The 19,058-nt window shown below is 40.9% G+C and overlaps 1 long non-coding RNA gene and 1 pseudogene across 1 annotated transcript; both read right to left on the reverse strand.

Moving 5' to 3' along the window:
- Positions 1–562: 562 nt before the first annotated feature.
- On the reverse strand, positions 563–11,100 carry LOC117024828 (uncharacterized). Its single transcript, XR_004423521.1, has 3 exons — positions 10,990–11,100; positions 2,986–3,071; positions 563–1,610 (listed from the first exon to the last, which is right to left on the reverse strand). It is a non-coding gene; the product is annotated as an uncharacterized LOC117024828 (long non-coding RNA).
- On the reverse strand, positions 7,793–8,956 carry LOC117024826 (60S ribosomal protein L27a-like; annotated as a pseudogene).
- Positions 11,101–19,058: the final 7,958 nt, after the last annotated feature.

Here is a 19,058-nt window from a genome sequence, read left to right on the forward strand (position 1 = left end):
GTTATTTAAGTCAATTATTTAAATTAATTAGTTGATTTTATTTATATTTAAAATGAAATTTAAAATTCAGTTGCACTGGCCACATTCCAAGTACTAAATAGCCACATGTGGCTTGTCACCCACATAGTTGGATGACACATACATAGGACATGGCCATCAGGGCAGACAGTCTTATTCATTGAGTTGTCTCTGAGCTTAGGACACTGTAGGTTGATAGTGAATGTTGGGAGCTGGGGTGGGGGGGTGGGGTACAAGAGGAAGACAGTTGGAATGCAGTGGACTTCTATGAGCAATCCGAGGAGAATTCAAGTCAAGAAATGATTGCTGTTTGCCTACTCTGTGAGCACCAAACCTGAGAGAAACAAAGATAAATAATGAGATGTGGTTTCTGTCCTCAGGAAATCCAGAGGAGGACAAAAGAAACAAATCCATATTACAAAACCACTTCAGTACAAATTATAGCACCAGAAGGGACATATCATGAGAGCTGTGGGGCACTCAGGGAGTTATTAATGGAAATTAAAGATGAGAATATTTAAGTGGTTGAAGGATAGGGGGGAAAAAAAGGAAACCACAGGGTAGGAAAGGACCCCAGAAGGGAGACAATGGGGGTTAGAGAGAAAAGTCCGAGTGGAATTGCTAACAAACACAAGCGCAGTACGGAGCCAGGCTAGCAGAGGGTGTACACTCCCAACACCACCAAACTCTTTTTATTAGTGTCTCACGACAATGTTTTGAAAGATGTTTGCCATTATTACCTGAAATGATAGAACAGGCATGCGCTTTGGAGTCAAAAAGTCTTGGGTTTGAATCCTATCTCTGCTATTTAGCAGCTGTTGTGACTTTAGGTAACTTACTTAACCTCTCTGATCCTCTGTTTTGTTCCTCATCTACAGAACGGGGCGGGGGATGGAGGGGGAGAGGGTTATAACAGCTATTTCTAAGTATTGTCTAAATGAAATAGTGTTTGTGAAAGTGCTTAACAGAGTGCCTGGCACATAGTAACTACTCAGCAGGGGTTATTTTCCCTTTTCTTTCCTGAAGGCAGCGGCTAAGCCTATAGGCTTTGGGGACAGACTGCTTGGTTCAACTCCTGACTCTGCCTCTTACTGGCTGTGTGATACAGGTCGCATTGCATTCCAAGAGAGACATTCCCAAATGACAGGTGAGTGTAGACATATTTCAACTTAAGCCTGAGCATACCACTTTTGTAGGAGAAATGAGACTACTAACAAAACCACTTCGTAGGGCTCCCTTCACACTTATGTTAAGGATAAACACTTGCCAGTTAATCTCACAGTAACAACTTGAGAATGGTGGTAGCCAATATTGAAGGAGGGTAAAAAGAGTGAAGTAGGGTTCTGTTTTATTTACACTCGTGTGGTCAGCTCTGTTTTCATCTACATCAATAATGACACCTCATAACATTTCCTATGGGTTTACATTTTATAACTTAATCATATACATGTTGGGTGTATGCTGTTATCTCTTCTACAACAGATCATCCGCTTCCTTTTCATTTGTCTTATCTCCCAAGACAAGACGTAAATTTCTTAAAAGCAGGAGCTGTGTATGTCTTCTTTATATCCCACATGGTACCTAGCATAGCCCTGCATTTGTTGTAGAAGGAAGGGAGGGAGGAAGGAAAGAAAAGAGAGGAGATTGTGTTAGTGTTAGAAATCTGAAATAAACATATATTTGACTCACATGGTTCATGACATAATATTTGGTGTCTGATCATGATATCATGACATCAAGTGCTGTGTTGTGGAAGGCTCTGGTCCTTCTTCACGTCAATTTCAAATAATCAAAACTCTACCCTGAGAGACAGCAGATTAACTCAGTTGGTGACAGCGCAGTGCTCTAAACAACAAGGTTGCCGGTTCGATCCCCACATGGGCCACTGTGAGCTGCACCCTCCACAACTAGATTGAAAACAACTATTTGACTTGCAGCTGATGGATCTTGGAAAAACACACTTAAATAAATTTAAAAAAAAAAAAAGTTAAAAAAAAAATCTCTACCCAGAAATATACTAGAAAAACCCTTTCAGATTCTGCAGCTACTATTTGATCTAAATTATTTTAAACAGATATAGTAAATTATTTTGCTTACATTTTATATGTTTTTTTAAAAATAGTACATGAATTCATTCCCTCGTAAAAAATTTGAATGACAGGATAATAGGGAAAGAAACAGAGTAAACCGTACACGTTGCCTTTACTTCCTTATCTCACTCCCCACCCCACGGACAAGCATGATTAACTATTTGTGTTTCCCTGAAGCAATTTATATATTATTCCTATACTATGTTTTGGGTTGCTGAATTCCTTCTAGATCAAAGATTTCACGATTTTGTAATTGAGAAGGGGCCACTAGACACATTGATTCATCTGATAAATATTTCCTGGGGATCTACCCTGGGCTAGGGGACCACATACATCCAGTGTTGGATGAAACATCCAGTGTTGCCTTCTCTCGCTTTTGACATGGAGATTCCTAGAACAAGCCTTTGAAAGGGCATTTGGGAGGGGGTGTTGGGATAGAAGCTGGATGGCAGGAAGTCTGGGAGTGAATGGGAAAGAGAACTGAAAACCATACTGTTGTGGGTTTGTGAAATTCTGCTACGAAAAAAAGGCTTCTGATGAGATAGTAGCTTATGGAAATAGCAGGGCCAAGCAAAGATTTGCTTCAACATGAGCCTGTAAATTCATGTAAGAAATGTTTGTGGAACACCTACCATAGCCAGGCACTGGGCTTACATTCCACAGGAGTATGTGTCACTTATGTACATTCAACAAATGTGCAATGAGCTCCTCCACGCTTGGCTGGACACCTTGGAGGTTATAAGTATGTGTAAAACAACCACTGCCCATTGGTGAGCACCACTGCCATGAAGGCAAAAGTGAAGGGAAAATCAAGCCTAGTATGAGAAGAGTCAATTACAGGGACAAGTTCCAGGGAAATGTGGGGAGGGTGACTTACATGCCCGGATGGAAAGGTTTGTTTTGGACCAGTTGTAGGACGTCCTTCCTTCTCACTGGAGGGAATGGCCAGTTAGTACAAATTTTCTATAAAGTAATTGGGGAAAATATATCAAAAGCCTTAAAAATTATCCATATACTTTGACCCAGTAATTCTAGAAATCTTCTCTAAGGAAATTATCAGTACCTGGTCAAAGATGAGAAGCATATAGTCGTGGTTATAGAATATGGACTCTAGGTTCAAATCTTGGCCACTCCACTTACCAATTACATTATCTTGGGCAAATTCCTTAACTTGACTTTCATCAATTTAAAATACGGATAATAATATTTATCTATAATATTATCGTGAGGCTTAAATGAACTTATATGTAAAACATTTGATACTTGATAAGCACTGAATGTTAAAGATTTATCATTAAAGCAAAAGAAACTTGAGATAGCAAAAATCTCTAGCAATAATATGTGGTTTACATAAGTGGAGGACAGCCATACAACGTATGGCAGAGACTGCTAGTTGACGCTCAATGTCTGTCTTCTCCTTCTAAAGTAGTAGGAACTCAGGTTTTTTGCTGGGCACATAATCACCTAGAATAAATACTACATTTCCCATCTTTCTTTGCAGCTAGTTATAGCCATGTGACTGGGTCTGGTTAACGGAACGTGAGCAGAGTGATAGGCATAGTTTCTGCATTGCGTTCTTAAAGATTAGGTGTGTGCCTTCCCCACCTTCTTTTCCCCCTTTCTGATTTTCACGTAAACATGGTGATGAAACATCTTGGATCATGCAGATGAGGGCCACACCTGGGGATGTCCGAGCCATACACTAAAGGAGCCTGAGCCTCTGACAACTTCATAGGGCAGAGTCACCCCACTGGCTCAGACTGCCACGACAGAGAAACAAACTTCTACCTTGTTTCAGCCACTATTATTTTGTGTCTCTTTCACAACAGCCAAACCGTTTTCCTATTAGCACAGGAAATATAGCAACTATTTTAAATGATGCTTTAAGAAGCAGCTGGAATGTCATGAAAAATGTTTATGATATGTTAGGTGAAAAAAAACCTGAATACTAAATTATATGTATAATATGATCTCGGCAGCTTTTTAAAAAATTAATGGTTAAAAAAAAGCACTGGAATACACTATGCCAAAAAGAAATATGTTTGAATACTTTCCTTCTGCTCATCTATACTTTTCCAACTTTTCTACAGTATGCTTCCCATATGTTGATAATCAAGAGAAGATAAAGTATAAAATTTCTAGCCACCTATATTTTAAGACAAAGCTGCCTCAGCTGCCAGGAATACTCCTTCCTCTTCTGTACTCATATGTCATTTCGTTACTGCCCTGTTAGACTGTACACAAGCACTGTGTCTTGTATAACTCTGTGTCACACAGAATTTCACCTCTGGTAGGTACTAAATAAGTATTTGATGGATAAATCATCACAGTTAGAAAGGCAGAGATATTTATAAACACAGGTAACTTAAGGCAATAACCTGGCTGCTTTATTTGGACACTACACCTTACTACAAGCAAATTAATTACAATCTATTGTATCCAGTTTATTTCCAATATTAAACTTAAGAACAATACAAAATTTATTGTAGCTGCACTTGAGTCTTACACATATTTTCTTTCTTAATATTCACCACCACCCTATTAAGTATGTATTATTATCCCCATTTTATAAGTTTCAAAACTGAGGCTCAGAGAGGTTATTGGCCCCAGGTCACAGAGCTAGCAAGTGATAGGCCTGAGGTCATAACCTGAGGTTGTAACCTTTCTGCCTTCACCACATTATCCTACCTAACACCTTTTTATCCAAACATTTATTTTAGTGTATGCTTTTCACATTTTAACCTCATAATAGCAGTAGTAACAAATAACACTTATGCAATGTGTACTAAATGCTAAACAATGTCCTAAATATTTTATATTATTTATTATATATTATATTGTATGTAGATATATTACATATATTTATATTATATATACGTATATACTATTTTAATCCTCACAATAATCTACATATATATTTTTAGTGTACAAATAATGTATTTCTTTTTTATTAACTAGTTTTTAATTGAAAAAGGAATACATGCCCCAGTCATGGAAAAAAATGAAACAAATTCCAATTAATATTCTATCAATTAGAAGCCACTACTGAGCATAGGCCTCGAAACTGTCAAAGCCATCAAAAACAAGGAAAGTCTGGGAAAATGTCATAGCCAAGAGGAGCCTAAGGAGACATGACAACTAAATGTAATATGGTATCGTGGATGGGATCTTAGAACAGAAAAAGGACATTAGGTCAAAATTAAGGAAAATTCAAAGAAAGCGTGAACTTCAGTTAATAATAATGTGTCAATACTGGTTCATTGTGACAAATTGTGACAAATGTACCATGCTAATGTATGATGCTAACAAAAGGGGAAGAAATTAGGTGTAGGTATATGGGAACTTTATCTTTGCAATGTTTCTGTAAGCCTAAAACTCTTCGAAAATTAAAAGTTTATTTCTTACAAAAAAGGAATAACATATATTTGAAAAAAATTCAAACAGAATCAGAGTGTGTAAAATGAAAAGTAACTCTGCCTTTTTAGACTCTTACTATCTTGGTTCTCCTTCCCAAAGGCAACCATGGCTGCCGATTTCTTGTGTCTCCTTCTCTACACGTACATGTAGGTACTGGCGTATTTTCCAGTAGAGAGACCTATATTCATGACTTAAGAATCTAACTCACTAGGTTCAGGTTAGGTAAGTGTATTTGCTTCCTATGACTGCTGTAACAAATTACCACAGAATTGGTGGTTTAAAACAACAAAATTCTCTCACAGTCCTGGAGTCCAGGAGTCTCAAATCAGTATCATTGGGCCAAAATCAAGGTGTCAGCAGGACGATGATCCCTCCAGAGGCTCGAGGGCATATTCCCTTCCTTGTCTCCAGTGTCTGGTAGCTGCCAGAATTCATTGGTTTGTGGCCATGTCCCTTCAATCTCCGCCTCCATGGTGACATTGCCTTCTCTTCTGTGTATGTCAAATCTGTCTGTTTACCTCTTAAAAGGATTTCACTATGATTGTGTAGTGCCCACTGGACAATCCAGGATAATCCCTCCATCTCAATGTCCTTAACTCAATCACACCTGCAAAGACAACTTTTCAAAATAAAGAAACATTCACAGGTTCCAGGGATTAGGACCTGATATCTTTGGGGGCCAATGAAGCTTTCATTCACAAATGAATGACAATAACCAAAACTAAATTGCTGTTTAGACCTTACTCGTGTTAATAGAACTAACAAAGGCTAATATTCTGATGAATCTCTCACATCCCTCATAAGTTGTCCTCTAAACGACTTAATTATGTTCCCTTGATGGTCATCTTAAAAGATATGGCATGGTCTCAGGTAATATGCCGCTGGTAATTTAAATTCAGTACCTCAAGATGTTGTTTTTAAATTTCCATTTTCCCCTTTCGCTAGGGTAACTTAACTCCCAGTGCTAGCAATCCCTTCCGTCCTATTGCATCAGTTTTCAACTGTGGTTGTTCCAGACTCATTGTCAGAGCAACATGATGAAAGACCTTGGGCATCTGATGCAAGAGTGTACTCCCTTGGTGCCCTCGTGCCCCAACAAGCTGGGCCCGTGCCCTTGTGCGAGAACGGGGCTGCCTGACTGGGGAACATTTGCCAGTCCCCGGAGCCTCATATTCTGATTTTGAAAGCAACCTGTACAGCTTTACCTGTGAAGCAGAAGAACTCTGAAGAACTCTGCACACAGGTAGATTCACTAGGACAGTGAGAAAGGTAGGAAAGTGCTATACACTCCAAGAGGAAAAATCAAAAACAGAAACCCCAGCCTTCCCTGACCTGTCATCCTCTCCTGATGCATTTGCTCCAACCCAAAAGGTCAGTCCTTCCCAAGACAGGCTGAAACATCTTGCCTGCAGAGTATACAGAAACTTGGTACTTTTGTTCTCTCGTACAATTAAGCATTGTAAATGATGCTTATTCATTTGCAATGAATATTCGGCCTATCAAAAGAAGTTGAGTTCAAAATTTAGCACTTTCCTACATCGTAGGCTCTTATCTTCGTTCAATCTCACCAGTTTTGTTTTACTGCAGGGAAGGAAGCAGTTAAATTTCAATATGAAACAACAGCTCCCAGTACTTTCATTTACCACCAGTAATTACTGCTCAAGGAAAGGATTAAAAATGTATATAAAGCATAACTTCAATTCCCCAGAGTTCTGCTAATTCCTTTCTATAGACGGCATCATGTTTACCAATATATTTTAAGCCAAGCGTGAAAAAGTCAAGAATACCAATAACTTTGTTATTTGGACTGCTGACAAAAGACATAATGGAGCTATTAAACACCATGTATGACTGGGCTTATTACACAAACATGCCATCCTCCTGAAGGGCTGGTGGGAGGAATGAGTGAGGTAATGTATCGAGGGTGCTTTGCACAGCGCCTGGCAAGTGGTAAAGGCTTGACAGATAGCAGCCATCGCTATTATTAGCACAACAGTGGGGCCCACATGGAAACTCCACCCAGTATCAGGCACAGGGAGGAGAAGTGAGGAGGAACGCACAGTAACAGGTGGGGAGGGAGCGAAAGCGGAGAGAAAAAGAGGAGAGAGAAAGAAAGAATCAGACAAGTTTTACAAGTATTCCTCAGGCTAATGTCTACCCTAGATGCACAATCCAAAGTGACCTTTCTTATCTGATTGTCAGATGTTGCCAATTGAAAATAAATTTACATACTTTTTTTTTTTTTTTTTGGAGAAAAACACTTGCGCTTTAATGAACTTCCTTCCAGGTGGCTTCAAGCTACCAGGATACAGGCTTCTCCAATGCTCTTAATCTTCTCCTCAGCTCTTCTGCTGAAGAATTTGGCCTTCAGACGACAGGCTGCTTTGGGAGCTTTCCTTGCCCCAGAACTTTGTAGTAAGTAGCCTGATCGCACCACGTCAATGATAGGAGCAGCTCCAGTCTTGTTTCTGGCAGCATTTACCGGTGTCTGCTCACTGACCAAGGTCCACAGTTTATCGAGGTTGACAGCTGGGCAAAAGCTCTGGTTCCTCTTTAAGTGGTAATGCTTCATACCAACTTTCCCAAAGTAACCTGGGTGATATTTGTCAAAGTTGATCCTGTGGTGATGCATGCCACCAGCATTACGCCAGCCTCCTGGGTGCTTCCGGTGCTTGCCGATGTGGCCGTGGCTGTGGCTCATGTGGCCCTGAAGTTTCCAGGTCTTCCTCAGTCTGGATGGCATGTCGACAGCCGAGACGAAGGAGACTAAAGTTGCATACTTTTTATTTATGTCAGGAAACATTTTCCAACATTGAGAATTCAGGTAGCTGTATTTCATTTCTTTTTACGTCTTTTACAAAAATGGAAGTGCCAGGTGATAATTTTTTCCACCGACTCAGTTCTGAGATTAAATCCTGGTGTGTTACAGTTTCGAGGACCATTTACCTATCTGGACTATCTGGAAAACGTGCCTAATAGGGTAAAGCTCCTGTCTTCTTGCCCAGACAGCCAAGACCTCCCTTGATCAACAAAGTGCAATAGGTGAAATTTGCTCCATCGCCCATACCCTGTCCATGTACTGGAGCAAAATGAACAGCTAACGTCCAACATCAATGGGGAAAGGGACCTCAATGTTACTTTTCTATATATTTGTGTCCTCTATTAGTCCATGGGGGATTTGAAGAGTTTTTCAACAAAAACACATGCAATAATATGATGACATAATATAAATTAGAGCTAAGAATCAGTAGCAGGGACCATATAAATAAAAATAGAAAGTCAGGACTGGGGAAAGCCCATGACAAAGCTTATAAGGGCCTATAATTAGCCAGGGAAAGAAGTTTCCAGGCAGCCAGAGAGCAACCTAGGAGCCAGGGCCCATGAGGCCAACCTCAGGCCAGTGAGGAAGGAACAGCAGGAGCCACTGGAATCACAAGGAGGACGGGGAAGGGGGGCAAGAGCAACCAAAACGGCAAAGCTGAAAGACCTGTGAATCCGGACTGGGGTCGGCCAGTGAGCCAGAGATTCCCACTTCTGTTCCGAAGATTGCAACCTAACTCCATCCCCACCCCCACTGAGTGTGGTCCTGGGGAAGCATAGATTACTCGGTTCCAGTCAAGGACCCAGTGTGTAGATAGTCCCAGATGCTGGTTAGGGACAAATGCCTTTGAAATCAGATGAGTAAGTGGTTAAGGGAGCATCTGCAGGGTACCTGTGAACCAAGCCAGAAATTTCCTCAAGATGCAAGATCTACTCTAGCATGACAACAAATAAGTGCTTAGGCTGTGGCATTCTATACCACAGATCATAGCTCTGATATTCTTGGCATGGAATATGCTTAAAGCAGTGTTACCGATCATTTAGCAAGGTTAAAAAAAGAACCTCAGAAATACCTTCATGAGCAACAGCTTCCTAGTGAGCCTGCCTGGATGAATTAGTGGCACCACATGTCCCTAGAGGAACTAGTTGAATGAGCCTCCAGCAGCAGTTACTCGATGTGAAGCAATAAATCTTGGAGGACATCTGCCAAAACAATAATTTTCATTTTGGAATGGTTAATACCAAATGGCTCTAAAAAGAGAAAGGCAATGAGTTAGCAGGATCCGCCTGTATGTGGTAGGGCCCTCTTGGTTCCTAACAACCAGATCAGCATGGTGGAAGGTTTGCATGTTTATATTCTCTTGTTATCTATAGCCAGGCGGTCCAGGTGACTGCAAAGAAGTTTCAAATTCTTGAAGTATAATTTTACAAATAGGTGAAAAGTGGCGAGACTAAACAATCTCAAATTGTTATCTGATTTCTTAGCAATCTGTTCTAGCTAACACTCCTTCTTACAGAAGTATGAATATACAATGCACCAGGCTTCCTATCAATCTGAATTAATAGCGTAATAATTTCTAAGTGCCTTGGCCCCTCCAAGTGTCTCTTCTGATTCAAAAAGTGTAGTGAAGGAATCTTCCCCAGAGCCCTTGTCCCTTATTTCCTTATGACAAACAGAATAATGGTCCCCAAAAGATGTCCACATCCTAACTCCCAGAACCTGGGACTATGTTAGGTTACATAGCAAGGAGGAATTAAGCTTGAAGGTGGAATTAAGTTGCTGACCTTGAGATCGGAAGATTAACCTGCATTATCTTAGGGACCCAGTGTAATAATAGGGTCCTTAAAAGTGAAAGAGGGAAGCAGAAGAGTCTAAACCATGATGATGGCATCATGAGAAACTGGAAAAGGCAAGAAAACAGATTCTCCTCTAGAGCCTCCAGAAAGAAACCCAGCCCCGACGACACCTTGATTTTAGTCCAGTGAGACCCACTTTGGATTTCTGACTGTGAGATAGTAAATTTGCTACTTTACTAGTATGTTAATTCTCCCAAACTGCAACTCATACATAACCTGAGAATTCACCTCTCTCCCTCTTCGCAGACTGCAGTGGTTCTCCAACCCTGGATACACACTGGAATCACCTAGGGGCTTTCAAAATACTGACTCCTGGGCCCCACACCCAGAGATTCTGATTTACCTAATTCATCTGGGACAGCCCAGGAGTCATGAATTTTTAAGACTCCCCAAATGATTCTAATATTAATATGAAGGTGAGCTTGAGAACCACTGTCATAGAGGGCGTGATGTGTGTCCTTATTAACTCCTCAATGTCTCAATTGTTTTTGGTCTCATACTCTTCAGATCATAACTGTTTCCCATCAGAATCAAAGGCTGATGAAAGAGAAATAAAAGGCATAAAATGACATATAATTTTTGACAGATTTCTCTCCAGAATAATAGCATAACAAGTGGCAGTGGACAAGTCACACCCGAACCTTGCATGCTCCTCGTAAAATATTGGCACGGGACGGGGGCTCTTAAATCCCTATATCGATCAGAGTTTACTTGCAAAGAATAAAATCCATTGTAGCTAGCTTAAGCAGGAAAAAATACTTATTACAGGCTTACAGTAAAGACTTACTGAATCACTGGGAAAGCTGAAGAAAGAGCCTTCAAGTCAAGCTTTCAGGAACAAAAAGCCACAATGCAGAAATGGGTCACCAAAGGAGCTGCTGCCTCTTCTGTGATCAGGAAGCAGCTGGCTCTAGAATCATACTACACAGCTATGCTCAGGAAGCCACTGCAATGAAGAAGCTGCCACACCAGGAAGTTGCACCACACCAGCTCAGAGACATGCCTGCAGAACGGGGGTCCCGTGCTCTGCCTCTTAGTACTCAAATCAACTGAGTTACTAGACACGGGTATCTATGTTAATACTGCTGTGAGGCGTTACTTCTATGACTGCTTTCTTTTTAAAAAGTAAGCACAGCCGAATATAGCCTCTATTCCACTTCTGCCTTCCAAGTCTTGCCCAATTGTGTTTGACTGGATCAGCCTAAATGACATTCAGAATTAGCTGCAAGAGAGTCCAGATAAAATATTTTAATTTCTCACTTCTGCAGATCAGAAAAGTTCACAGAAGAAAGTATGAATGGATATTGAGCACCAATCTGCCATAAATGTTATAGACGGTCCCTCCGGCTTTTCAACATCCATACTTCTCTCCATATTTAAACTTCCAAACAACAATATCATAACCTTCCTTCGTACAAAAGAAAAAAGATTCACTCACCTTCCCCAAAGTTCCGTAAGTCTCTGTATCTATCTTTGGATGATATTCATTCCTTCTCTAGTGCAGTCACAACCCCACCATGATATTCTATAATATATAAATTAACTTTAAAAATTAACCACTACCAGTAGACCACCTATAAAATTGTGAGGAAAAGGAAAAGGGAGGAAGGAAAAATGGTTAATATATATATAAAATGTACATAACAGGGCAAGGAAGAAGTCATGGGTGGTTATGATAGTTCCAGTTTCGGTCACAAGACGATAGTTGGTATTTACGACTTTTTCCTCCACAGCTCATTATAGAACACTTTTGACCACAGTCAGCACCACGGCTGGGCCAGGTTAGTTCACTAGTGGAATCACCCAGATCACATTCCTAGAGGATATGAACCCTGGGTGATCCTGATTATCCTAGATTTCTATACTCTTCCATTTCAAGTTAATGTTAAATACATAATTTAAATAAATATACACATTAAATATATATTTTGATATGTGAGGTCAGACAATTAAGGTCGCGTAAGTTCGTGACCTTAATTGTCTGACCCCATAAGATAACTTTCGCCACTGGGCACTGCACTACGCTGAAATACCCCTGGGTTCCAAAAATACTTCTCCCTGCTCTCATTGTATACCAGTGGTCCTGTTTCCCTTTGATAACGGAGCTCAATCCCCCAGCTGACATAGTAATGATCCCCCCTTTATGCCTGTTGGTCATTTGCAGAAGGTGCCCAAAACGGTGAGTGGCAATCTCAAATTCCAATTTAAAGTGACAAATTGATATCGTGTACCTCTGATGTTTTGATGGAGAACATTAATTATGTAGTATGCCTGCCAAAAATGCATATCCTGAGTCTAATCAAGAGGAAACAATCAGTCAGACTGGGCAAAGAGGCTTACAGATACCTGCAAAACAGGTCAATGTGTCTAATTCATTTTCCAGCAACTTCTCCTCAAAACATGCCCTATTCTGAACAAAATGTGGGTCACACATATCCTCACATTGTGTGCCCATCCTAAGAGTTCAATTCACTTACCTCTTCCCCGATCTTTGTTGACAACAGTCCTCCAATCTTTTTCCTTCCCAGTCCCTGACCGTCGACATAATCCAGCACCCGTTAGCCATTACAAATGAATCTGTGTTGACCTGGACCACTGAACATCTTTATTTTCAGACAGCATCGACAAGATCTTCCCATTGAGAAGTGTTCTTTCCCTATCGTCCTTCAAAGTCACCACTGAGTGGGGCTGTAACGCCACAGAAGTTGACTTCCAGGAGATGCAAGCGTATCCTATGGAACACAACCATAAACCAGGCTTGATGCTTTTTTTTTTTCCTTTCTCAGGTAACTTGTTCACTGGGCCTGCCCCAAGTGAACAAGGTATTGACTGAGGGAGAGGGCAATGCAGCAGTAGGTGACACCCTGGGAGAGTGAGCTCTCTGTCCATGCAATGTACTTGTACTTTCAAGCCCTCTTAATGATAGTGTTGAAGAATGAAGCGTGGGAGGACCCATTTTTATAGTTTGGTTAATCAGATAACACCAGCCCATGATGGACAGCTCAGGTAACATGATCACTTTGGTGTTCCATGACAAGCAAGCCAGCCTACTTCTTAAAGGAAGAGTAATCAGCTGACAAATAGGGCATGACTTTGTTCCAAAACCCTAGGGACCTGTGCTGTAATACTCCTATATAGAGGCTTGCTACAGGCACCATTCTCACCTGATAAAGATGCTTCGGTCACCATTAGAGCAGCTGGGTTATTAGGGCCAAGCGGCAGCCCTGCTTACATGGTTCAGCCTGAACCATCTGAAAAGCCTTTTCATGCTCTGCGCTCCACACAAACCTAGTAGCCCTACAGGTGACTCAGTAAATGGGTCTGAGGAGCGCCCAAATGGGGTATATGCCGTTTCTAAAAGCAAAAAAAATAACCTGTGAAACTTGTGCCTCTTTTTTAGTGGAAGGTGCAACAAGTAGTCTTCCACTTTGGATGGGCTATCCCAAAATGCTCCAGACCATTGGTCTTCCATAAAGTTTACTGAGGTGGCAGGCCCTTATATTTTTATAATATCCTCTGTCATGTATGCATCTTACAAAGAGCACTACTTCTTTTGCACCAGACACAATCTAATATTGTCATCAATACAGGGGACAAACAGTATGATGTTCTATAACATGGTGTGATGACTAACGTCCCTGAAAACTAAAATATGGCTGAGAATCTGAGAGTTGACATAGCCCAGAGATAGGGAAACTTTACTGTTAATACTATCTCTGTGAGGTAAAAGACGACTGATTCTGGTATTCTGTACTAACTGAAAAAAAAAAGTATTTGCCAAATGTATACATCCATACCATGTGCTAGACACTGAGAATTTTACATGTGGAACAGCAAATACAATTGGAGTTGACCTCTGATTAAGTTTATAGTAAAACACTGTCATTCTCCAAGACCCTTAGTTTTTCTAAAGAGGCCAAATAGATGAGTTAATGTAGATCTGAGAAGAATCAGTATCAGTGCACTTTTTTAAGGCCTTCTACGATGACACTAATCTCTGTGATTTCCTCAGGGTTACAGTATCATTTTTAGTTTACTATTTTGATAGGTAAGTGTAGTTCCACCTTCCTCCTGACGCTTCATAGTTAATAGCCTTTACTCCACAAAGCCAATGTGGCAATTCTGCAGCTGCTGAAAGGTCTATTTTAAAAGTAAGGGAAATAATTAAAAGAGCGCTTCACAAAGATAAACTCAGATCTAAATTCCATTTATCACCTCTAGAGAACCACGGTGGTATTGTGAGTCTTAGGGAATTAATGTTAACAAAAGCTCAAATCCAGTGAGTCCTCAAAAGTCTTGGTGGTTCTCTTTTCCTACTGCAGAGTTACGTTATTAAATAGCTACAGGTTTCTTTGAGAAAGGCTAGGAGGAAAATTTACAGTAAATTTTCTCGACAGGATCCAGGGTCCTGGTATCCCCTTTATTCAATGGCTTTAGGTTTATAACTGATCTGGAAATTGAGTGAAGGCCCTTGATTTCCACCATTGTGACTCAAGCAGGGTCTATGCTTTCAAGATCTATAGTATTTTTTATTGTACATATGAAGTGGGATTCTGATAGACTGTCCATCTAGTCATTCCTAGAAACCTCCTGATAAATTGACGGCCAGCAAAGATTGGATTCCATTCAAGCTCTGCTGCTAGAAGCTGCTTCCACCTTGCTTCTGTGATTTAAATATTGCTACTTGTCCTCTGCCACTCCAGCATCTCAACAGATGCATTGCAATCAAAATGTTCATTTCAATACCAGTATCTCTCACCTTCATCCCTGACTTACAGAGGACTCCACTGAAACAGTTTTCAAGGATGATTTCTCCCAATCTAGTTTTGCAATGCCTTGGTGAAAGGAGTATTCTCAGCCCATTAGTGGATTACTGTGTCATATGTGAAAAACCAACTCCAAGAGTCCTTTCTCCTAAGTGCTTGGTTCCTTCCCCCTACATCATACCATGGATTTCTGACACCGCAATTTCCTTCCACGTGTGCCACCTTTGAGTTCGTTTTCAGCCAATCAGCCACGCCAGGAGTTAGAACCATTTTCAGCTGCACCAGCTAGAACAATAAATTCAGAATGTTTGGAAAATGTACCCACACCAATAAATTAAGCCTGATATAAAATTATGTTTCTTCCTCTCCATTTGCATACTTATTCCCTAGGTTTTTGCTGATATAAATGACCAAAATCTTGCAATTCTTTTGGTATGTAAACCTTTGCCTCGTAAGATAGCCATTGTACTTGTCTTTTGGGGGGCATGCTGGTGTTTGACTCTAGTTATAGATCTAGAACAATGAGCGGTGGAAAATAGGTGCAGAAGGAAAACTGGCATCTCCTTGGAAGGAAACCACCTCAGCCAGGTCATCCCAGAGGTTCCAAGTGAGGCTGGACCAACCTTATCAGACAGGGGAGGAAGAGATGCTTCTATTGGCAATGGAGGTTCAGTGGAGTTTGGGGAATCTCAGTGTTCAGCTTCAATGGAACCCACCCAAATGGTCCCAATTCTCAGGATCCCACTCTTTCCCAATCAATAACCCAACCTTTTGCCTAAGAGACCTAGTGATTCTGTGAGTTCAGATTATTTTCTAATCATCCTCCACCCACAGGATCAGATGGCATTTAATGTTAGAATGTATTAGCCCTGCAGCTACATGAAATACACGATTCTACTAGAAATTCATAAGACCTCCTTGGTCCTCTGATCATTCCTCATGCCAGTCACTTTAAAATCCTGAGCATGTCATGTTCTTTCTCTAAGTTCTCTAATGTAGGGAGAAACAGCCAGCCAACTCCACAGTCATTGAATTCCTTATTCTCACCATAATAGTCAGCAGGCATTCGGTACACCCAAGCCTTACCTTCATGGGGCACTTCATTCCCAGTGACCAGTATTTTAAGTAACTATTTTGCCATTCCATCTCCTACCCTGCTAGCATTCCATATGCTAATGCTAACAGAATTACTGATCCTTTCAAACCCAATCAAGTCAGAAAAAAACAAGTTCAGATTTCTAATTTCTTCAGAATCTATTGCCTATAACCCTCCTGAAACAAATCACATTCATGGACAGGGCTCAGCGAGGAACATAAGCCATTCTAGCAAGTTGAAGCATGAAAGGATTTATTATGGGGCATTAAAAAGCTCGCTGAATCACTGGGAGAGCCAGGAAAACAGACTCAGGTTGTTGGCTCCCAAAGCCACTCCCAAGATTAGGAAATTGTCACCTTCTAAACAAGATGACTGCCGAAGTCAGGAAGCCATCACAGTGTGGTGGCCCTCGTGGACAGGAAGCTGGCTCCACACCAAACCAGATGTGCTTTAATGCTCAACTGCAGAACGGCTCCCTGTAACCTGCTTCTTGACACCCACGAACTTCTGCCAAAACTGCTGCAGAAAATGCAAATTCTTCCACCACCAATCTTAAAACAAAAGCAGAAGCAGTAAAAGCGTGGCTTCTGCCTCATTTCTACCTTCTGAAACTTGCACCAGTGCTACCTACTGCCTGGATTTAAATCACATCCAAAGCCGGTGGCAAGGGAGTCTGGGAAATGCAGTGTTTGGCTCTCTAGCCACTACCTTGGAGGAAGGCACGTTAGAAGGTAGCTGAAGTGGACATTGGGGTTAGACCTACCAAATCCATCAAAACCACACTACTGAGGGCTAGTCTTAAGCGCTAACAAACAACCTATACAGATGTAACTCTGTTTGCAACCAGGGAGTCTCCTGCTTACACTTCTTTTTATTCCCCACATACCTGTCCAATCCCTTGATGGTCACAGGTAAACTATAAATTCCAATTGAGTGAATGATTGGTTTAGAATATAACAGAAAAGGACATTTATCCTTATTTTTCTGACACTCATTGCGAGAAGTCGGTGGGAAATGGCCCCCCCACACAGCTGCGGCATGAAATATTTGCAGTTGGTCTTGCTCCCGGAGGACCTTCTGAATCATCCAAGTAATAGTAAATTACATCTGGTAGCATTGTAGATTCAAGTACATTGTATGACATACTCATTTCTGGAAACTGATATAGGGAACCCAAACACCCCTTGTCTCCATTCACTCCAGAAAACAGAGAGCTTACTGTCTTATGGAAAAGCACACTTTCATGGCCTCTTGCCTTGAAGTCAATAATGGGCCTCACAGAAGAGTCCCAGTGGGGATGCACAGTCTATCTTCTCCAAGATATCCCCTTTCTTATCTTGAATTCAGTTGTCTTGAAACTCCTAAAGTCTCTGGAGTAGTCGTTTTGCACGAAACAGAGAACATCATTGTGAGTGTTTCTCAGAACAACAACTGACCCAGAGAACTACAGCCGCTACTTCAAATTCTGCTCTCAGAACCAAGACCTATCGATGTGGGGTGTATAAATACCCAGCTCACACAGCGTGCCAAGTATTAGCCAAAACCCTCACCTTGCACAGACCACCAGCCTACTCAGAATTTGGGCGAGCAAAGATCATCCTGCCCATCCCCCTGTCTTCAGCCAGAATTATGCAAAATCAATCCTGACCTAAAAGGAATCGATTATGAGTGGGTGATGATACTAAATAGCCACTTTCTTTTCAAGTTAAGTTTCCCCTGTTACTTCCTTAAGCCTCTGATTAAAATAGAAAAGTGGTTATGAAAGGTGAAAAGGTTCCATTTCAGAAGCACCAAAGAAACCTCGGCAAGAGGTCTCACCAAAAAAAAATGATATTTCAATGAATACTGTGCTTTACTTAAAAAGTTAAGGATTTAGGAGGCAGCCCCACCCATCAACGTGGCATACACTGACATGAACAGACCAGATCTGTCTCTACAAACAAAAACGGAAAGAAAGGACATGGAGATAATTATTCTAGAAAATCAAGAGCTCCTCTTCCTCCTGGATGATTGGAATAATTGCCTCAATCTTTAATGGAGACTGAATTTGGGCTTAGAGCGTCAGGGTGGAGTGTATTTCCGTCCCACATTCGTACTGCAAACTTCATGCTCCTCAGCAATGCACCTATAATAACCCTCTACCTTCTTTCCTTAAACACATTCAAATCTAAACTTCCCTGTCTAATCCTAAATTCTCAAGGCTTGTATATCAAGTAGTGCTACACCCCTGAGGGTATTGGCTAGGATGGAGTTTTATGCCTCCAAAGGAAGGTGTGTAATATGGCCTCATTTTTCAAAGGAACCATGGACAATTAGATGTCATTTCCCGCAAAGCAAGCCAGCTGTGTCTTGTTGCTTGTGACGTCTGTCTGTCATTGTCTTCCAACTGCCTCCCCCAATATATACCAATGCATATGTCAGCACATTCTTGCCTTTCTGACCTAATTTATGCCTTGAATTATCCCTCTTATAACTGTCTACCCCAATAGATAAACACATACACACACACACACACAGAATGATCCTCTGATGTGACCCCAACATAATCATAAAGACAAGTGGCTTTAGAGCTAAATCGTGTAAGTTCCAAATGTGACTCTACCATATACAAACTGTTGGACAAGTTCTATGCCTCAGTTTCTTAATCTGTAAAATAAAGATAACAGCATTTACAAAAAGTTGTTTTTGAGGGTTAAATGTATGAATGGTAATCATGTGCATAGAAAAATGTCTAGCATACGGTGGTACCCAATATATATTAGCTTATATCATTATGGACATGGCATCTGGATGGTACATTGAATAATTGCATTTCCTTCCTGTCCTAATAAACAATGAAGCAGTAGGTACTGGTCACGCTCGTAGCTCCCTTCAGAGGAACGTAATCATGGGCAGTTTTTCTTCACTAAGACATTATAGCTGATGGTCATTGAAGCAAAGATGAATACCCAGGACCTAGGCCACTGTGTGTATATAAAATGAACATGAGCAAGA

Source organism: Rhinolophus ferrumequinum, chromosome 7 (assembly GCF_004115265.2).
Source record: "Rhinolophus ferrumequinum isolate MPI-CBG mRhiFer1 chromosome 7, mRhiFer1_v1.p, whole genome shotgun sequence".
NCBI lineage: Eukaryota > Metazoa > Chordata > Mammalia > Chiroptera > Rhinolophidae > Rhinolophus > Rhinolophus ferrumequinum.